Here is a 6,464-nt window from a genome sequence, read left to right as displayed (position 1 = left end):
CCCTCCCCCTCTCTCTCTGTCGCCCCCTCCCCTCTCTCTCTGACGCGCCCTCTCTCTCTCTCGCGCCCTCCCCCTCTCTCTCTGTCGCGCCCTCCCCCTCTCTCTCTGTCGCACCCTCCCCCTCTCTCTCTGTCGCGCCCTCCCCCTCTCTCTGTCGTGCCCCCCCCTCTCTCTCTGTCGCCCCCTCTCTCTCGCCCCCTCCCCCTCTCTCTCTGTCGTGCCCTCTCTCTCTCTGTCGCGCCCTCTCTCTCTCTCTGTCGCGCCCTCTCTCTCTCTCTGTCGCGCCCTCTCTCTCTCTCTGTCGCGCCCTCTCTCTCTCTCTGTCGCGCCCTCTCTCTCTCTCTGTCGCGCCCTCTCTCTCTCTCTGTCGCGCCCTCTCTCTCTCTCTCTGTCGCGCCCTCTCTCTCTCTCTGTCGCGCCCTCTCTCTCTCTCTCTGTCGCGCCCTCTCTCTCTCTCTCTGTCGCGCCCTCTCTCTCTCTCTCTGTCGCGCCCTCTCTCTCTCTCTCTGTCGCGCCCTCTCTCTCTCTCTGTCGCGCCCTCTCTCTCTCTCTGTCGCGCCCTCTCTCTCTCTCTGTCGCGCCCTCTCTCTCTCTCTGTCGCGCCCTCTCTCTCTCTCTGTCACGCCCTCTCTCTCTCTCTCTGCCGCGCCCTCTCTCTTTCTCTCTGTCGCACCCTCCCCCTCTGTTGCACCCTCCCTCCCCCTCTCTGTCGCGCCCTCCCCCTCTGTCGCCCTCTCCCTCCCTCCCTCTGTCTCTCGTGCCCTCTCACTCGCTCCCCTGCCTGTCCTGTCTCTCAGGCCAGTTTGAGTGTGCTAACAGGGAAGGGTGGTACAGTCACCATGGTGACTGGGTTGAGGACGGTGGTTTGTCCCACCAGCTGTGGGTGGTGATGGTGGTGGTGGTGGTGGTGGTGGTGGGCCAGCATGGTTGTGGGCTTCCCCAGGGACGAGCCACACTGGCCAGGCACAGCCGCCCCATTGACCTGGGGCACGTTAGCGGTAGCATGGCTAGCCTGGACGTGGGGAAGGGTGTGGTGGGTGAAGGTGTGGGTGATATGCCCCAACACCGTGGGCTGGGAGACCGTCAATCCCTGGGGGTACATGTGGGGGGGCAGGGGACCCCCCAGGTGGGCCACAGGGTGGACGGTGATGTGTCCGATGGGCTGGGCCGTGATTGTCTGGTGGGCAGCGGCGGCGGCTGCTGTGATTGGCTGCGAGATGGAGGAGGCAGGACTGGGAGAGGGAGCGATGTGCGTAAGGTGTTTGTGATTAGCCGGGAGGACGTGATTGACAGCCTGGATGACGGAAGGGTGGGTGATGACTTTGGGTGAGACTTGGACGGTCGGATGGGGGTGAGGTGGGGGGGCAGGGGCGATGGCTTGGGGGTGAGGAGGGGGGGCCAGAGGGAGGGGCTGGTCAGAACCCCAGAGGAAAGGGTCTTGTGTGTGATGGAGAGGTGAGGAGTGAGGAATGATTTGGCCTGTATAATGGGGAGGGAGAAGGGTGGAGGAGGAGGGGAGAGGTCTTCATCAATGTCCTGGTCAAAGTTGTCTTCTCCTTCTGAAAGAGAGGGAGAGCGATTACTCATACAGCACATGTCACTATAAGAACACATCACACATATTGACATGTATGTCTACACCAGGGTTTCTGTGGCGCTGTACAACGTGAACGGGAAGATTTTAATATACCGTCCATCCGACAAATTTACCGGACCCATATGCATTGGGTGCGTAACCCATTAGGGCATCCACTCACGGTGCTCAGAATGACAGAAATCACATATAGATTATGGTCATTCATTTTAGAAGCACATGCAACTCCTGTATTGAAGTAGCCAATAAAACACAATTTTCAAACCAAAATGTAATTTGAGGGAAAAGTCCATTCTAAACAGTGAAACTGAGAAGAGCAGTTTGTGATAGAGATGAAAACGTGTTAAAACGTAGATTTGTTGTTGACTAGGTGCCTTTTGGCTTCTGGACGACGGAAGAAAGTTGATATGAAAACACATAGAAGAGGAGAGAAATGGCACATGAAGTCTTTCATAGGCGGCGAGTCAAATAGGCTAGGAAGTAGACAAAATTATAAAATAATTCAAATTATAAATAATTACTTCTGTCTATACATAAATAAAATAAATCACCAGAAAGCATGACTTAGCCACAAAGGAATCGAGGATCATTTAAAAAAAGTGTTTTATATAGCTGTGGATTATTTCAAATCACAAGCTTGTAGGCCTATGTCTATTTGGGATGACAGCAATCTGGGCAGAGTGCATGGCAAGAGCCACCCGCCGATTGAGTTGCGGCTGTCAGTGAAAAGTATCTAAGATATGTGGCTCAAGTATAATTTCTAATGTTGAGACAAGAAGAAGGGAAGAGGTGTGTGGCATAGATAAGAGGTGAGTCTCTCTCCAGAATGGCTGGCTCAGCTGTCTCCTGACAATTCTTGCACATTTACTGTGTAAATGATTTGCCCTTTTGAATGTTAATTTTTGTTGATCAATTCCCCCATTGCATATGTCCCCAGCAGTAAACGTATGTAGGCCTAACGGGGAATTGACCAAAAAGAGAGGAAGGGGGGGCAGTGAGGCGAGTAGAGAGGTGAATCAACCTGAATTGATCATGTTTTTATTTGTTGGTTTTATGCATTTCGACTTAGTTGACAATGGGAGTTCTAGGACTACCGCTGCATTGGCCTATAGGCTATGAGTTGCGCTCGTTTCTTTAACTGCCAAAGGATCACGTGTATCAATGTGACGTGCTCTCGCATTAGTTACATTTTTTTACTTTTACATTTCTACGATGAGCCACGTGACAATGACTATGAGAAACAAAAAACGGTTTTATTAGAAAGAAACTGTTCCACGAAAATGTGCATATGAAAATCATGACTGGCACACAGATCGATAGAAATGGGAGGAGAAATTATAAGGTACCCCCAAATTTGAAACTCACGCATCGCCTAAGACGTCTATAAAAGATTTGCCTCCATGTTTCCATGGTCAGATTTGCCTACAGGCTCCTATGAAGCAAGGTTAGACGTTCCTGGTCAGATTTGCCTATAGGCTGCTCTGCTATGAAGCAAGGTATGACGTTCCTGGTCAGATTTGCCTATAGGCTGCTCTGCTATGAAGCAAGGTAAGACGTCCATGGTCAGATTTGCCTATAGGCTGCTCTGCTATGAAGTAAGGTAAGACGTTCCTGGTCAGATTTGCCTATAGGCTGCTCTGCTATGAAGCAAGGTAAGATGTTCCTGGTAAGATTTGCCTATAGGCTGCTCTGCTATGAAGCAAGGTAAGACGTTCCTGGTCAGATTTGCCTATAGGCTGCTCTGCTATGAAGCAAGGTAAGATGTTCCTGGTAAGATTTGCCTATAGGCTGCTCTGCTATGAAGCAAGGTAAGACGTTCCTGGTCAGATTTGCCTATAGGCTGCTCTCCTATGAAGCAAGGTAAGACGTTCCTGGTCAGATTTGCCTATAGGCTGCTCTGCTATGAAGCAAGGTAAGACGTCCCTGGTCAGATTTGCCTATAGGCTGCTTTGCTATGAAGCAAGGTAAGACATCCCTGGTCAGATTTGCCTATAGGCTGCTCTGCTATGAAGCAAGGTAAGACGTCCCTGGTCAGATTTGCCTATAGGCTGCTATGAAGCAAGGTAAGACGTCCCTGGTCAGATTTGCCTATAGGCTGCTATGAAGCAAGGTAAGTCGTCCCTGGTCAGATTTGCCTATAGGCTGCTCTGCTATGAAGCAAGGTAAGTCGTCCCTGGTCAGATTTGCCTATAGGCTGCTCTGCTATGAAGCAAGGTAAGTCGTCCCTGGTCAGATTTGCCTATAGGCTGCTCTGCTATGAAGCAAGGTAAGTCGTCCCTGGTCAGATTTGCCTATAGGCTGCTCTGCTATGAAGCAAGGTAAGACGTTCCTGGTCAGATTTGCCTATAGGCTGCTATGAAGCAAGATAAGACGTCCCTGGTCAGATTTGCCTATAGGCTGCTATGAAGCAAGGTAAGACATTTATAATATGAAGTAAAACAGTCAGGTTTCAAACTATTAAGTAGGGTTGTGTTTTCAGAATGCATACTGCCTCCATCTCACATTGTAAAGTGGTGGTGACCCACTGATAGCCTGTTGCCTGCACTTTAATGGTGAATGGGAGGCGTGCTTCAATTAGGCTACCAGTTGAGAAATAAAAATAGTAAGCCTAGTTCTTTTTAATTGTTCACCAAAACTTAACACAAGATTGCATTTCAAATTGTTGCACAATGAACGGGCTTTTACAAAAGCACGCGTTGTACTTCAGCAGCACCAGCCGAGGAGCTGCAGGAGAAACATCCTGCTCAAAATAGGCTCTGTATGCTGTGTACGTGTGACAGTTGTGTTGGATAAATAAGATAGGCTACATGATGACTAACGAAAATACACACACAGCAATTTAATTCCACTATATTATGCAAATGAACCTGTAGACCAGCATTTCCCAAACTCTGTCCTGGGGACCCCAAAGTGTCCCTGTTTTGGTTTTTGCCCTAACACTATATAGCTGATTTTAAAATAAAGCTTGATGATTAGCGGATTGATTTGAATCAGCTGTGTAGTGCTAGGTGACCCTTTGGGGTCCCCAGGACCAGGTTTGGGAAATGCTGCTATAGACTGATAAGCATGACGGTCAAATGTGTTTCTAACGGAAACCCTGGTATGCACACAGCATGCTTTCTTCTGCAAATGTATGTGTGTGTGTGTGTGTGTGTGTGTGTACCTGAGGCAGTAGAAGTAGAAGCCTGGTCGTCCTCTGGTTGTACGGTCTGTCTGAGGACCTTGTCTATCTCCATAACATCCATACACTGACTCAGCTCGTTCTTCAGCTCAGCCAGTCTCTGCTGCGTGGAGATCTTCTCTCGCCAGACGCTCCATCTCGTGTTCATACTCCTTCTCCTTTCGCTTCAGAGTCTGGGGGACAGGGAGACACACACACACACACACACACACACATCAGCATATGTAATACCAACACACTTGTTACACATTACCGTAAATTAAACTCATTCTCAAAATCTGAGAAAAGGACATTAACACACTCCTTGCTCATAACACACATGCAAACACACATTTCACGTAAACCAATAACAGCTGCCCAGAACTGACCCAACCGTGTGCGTGTGTGCACTCCAGACAACATGGAGATGAGAAGAGTAAACTTATGACAGGGAGCGAGGGGAAGACGTGATGGAGGAAAAGGGAGAGAGAGGCGTGCAGTAGTCATGCAGACAAATGGTTCTCGGACCAAGTTACTGAGTGGTCTGAGGGGCTCCTAAACACAGGCACACGCAACTCTCTGCTGAGAGGGAGAAAGGGGGAGTGAGAGAGGAAGAGAGAGCACAGGGTGGAAAGAAAGAGTTAGAGAACAGAAGATCACAAGATGGCGGCGATAATATAGATGGGATAGAGGAGAAGACGGATAGCAAACAAACGAAAAAAGGAGAGAGAGGGACATCACATGATCCGACTACAGGGCACTGAGTTCAGTGAGCAAAGCGGTTTACTCTTAGCAGGCACGTGATGGAGTCCACACGCAAGGTCAGTTTCTCTCCCCCACCCCTCCAAATACACTACATTCACTGCTAGCCAGGAACACGTCATTCCGGCTCAACATTCAAAGGGCTCCCATTTCTCTCTGCAGAGGTGTTACTGGAGCTTTGTAAGAGAGATATGTGTGTATGTGTGTAGTCCAGTGATAAGGAGTAGCCTATACGCTTCTACAGTCTGTGTGGTTTGTTGTACCATTAATCATTTTGATAATCCTATATCATGTGAGACAAATCATTCATTTTTTACATTTGCATATTCATTCATCAATATCAGCGAAGAAATGAAACAAGTCATTTTGATAGCTATATGTATGATAGCCTTTCCTTCTCTCAGTGCACCACTGACTATTCATTGACCAACTGGCTCGGTGTCTGGTTGCGAGTGTGTTTGTCTAACTGTGTGTATTGGTGTAATTGTGTGTGTTGGTGAACAGACCAGCTCAACACACACACCTTCCCGATAATGACACGCATGGTGGTGCAAGAGAGGAAAACGCAGGTTGGTGTGTGTGTGTGTGCTCATTAGGTCTACTTGCTTCTCCAACACCACGGCAACAGCTGCCACACATAGCCGTTTCCTTGGTAACAACATCCACAAGGGTTTCTGCGGTTGAGCAGGAGAGTGACAGTTTATAAGGAGGAATCTAATTGGACGATATATAAAGGTGGAATTTCATCTAAAGAGTCATGTAATTGGTTGTTTTCCAGCTTACTGATCCAGCTGACGTCTCCCCTCTCTTCCTTAATCTCCCCTTCAATCCCCCTCTCCTTTTCCTCCATCCCCCACTTCCATATACACTATAAGGCCAAAAGTATGTGGACTGGTCGTTGAACATCTCATTCCAAAATCATGGACATTAATATGGAGTTGGTCTCCC

The 6,464-nt window shown here is 48.7% G+C and overlaps 1 pseudogene; it reads right to left on the bottom strand.

Annotated features, from left to right (window-relative positions):
• Positions 1-760: 760 nt before the first annotated feature.
• LOC139400702 (max-binding protein MNT-like) lies at positions 761-6,190 on the bottom strand (annotated as a pseudogene).
• Between the last annotated feature and the right edge of the window lie 274 nt (positions 6,191-6,464).

The sequence above is a fragment of the Oncorhynchus clarkii genome, unplaced genomic scaffold (assembly GCF_045791955.1).
Source record: "Oncorhynchus clarkii lewisi isolate Uvic-CL-2024 unplaced genomic scaffold, UVic_Ocla_1.0 unplaced_contig_13841_pilon_pilon, whole genome shotgun sequence".
Lineage (NCBI taxonomy): Eukaryota > Metazoa > Chordata > Actinopteri > Salmoniformes > Salmonidae > Oncorhynchus > Oncorhynchus clarkii.
This window is presented reverse-complemented; position numbering and strand designations above follow the sequence as displayed.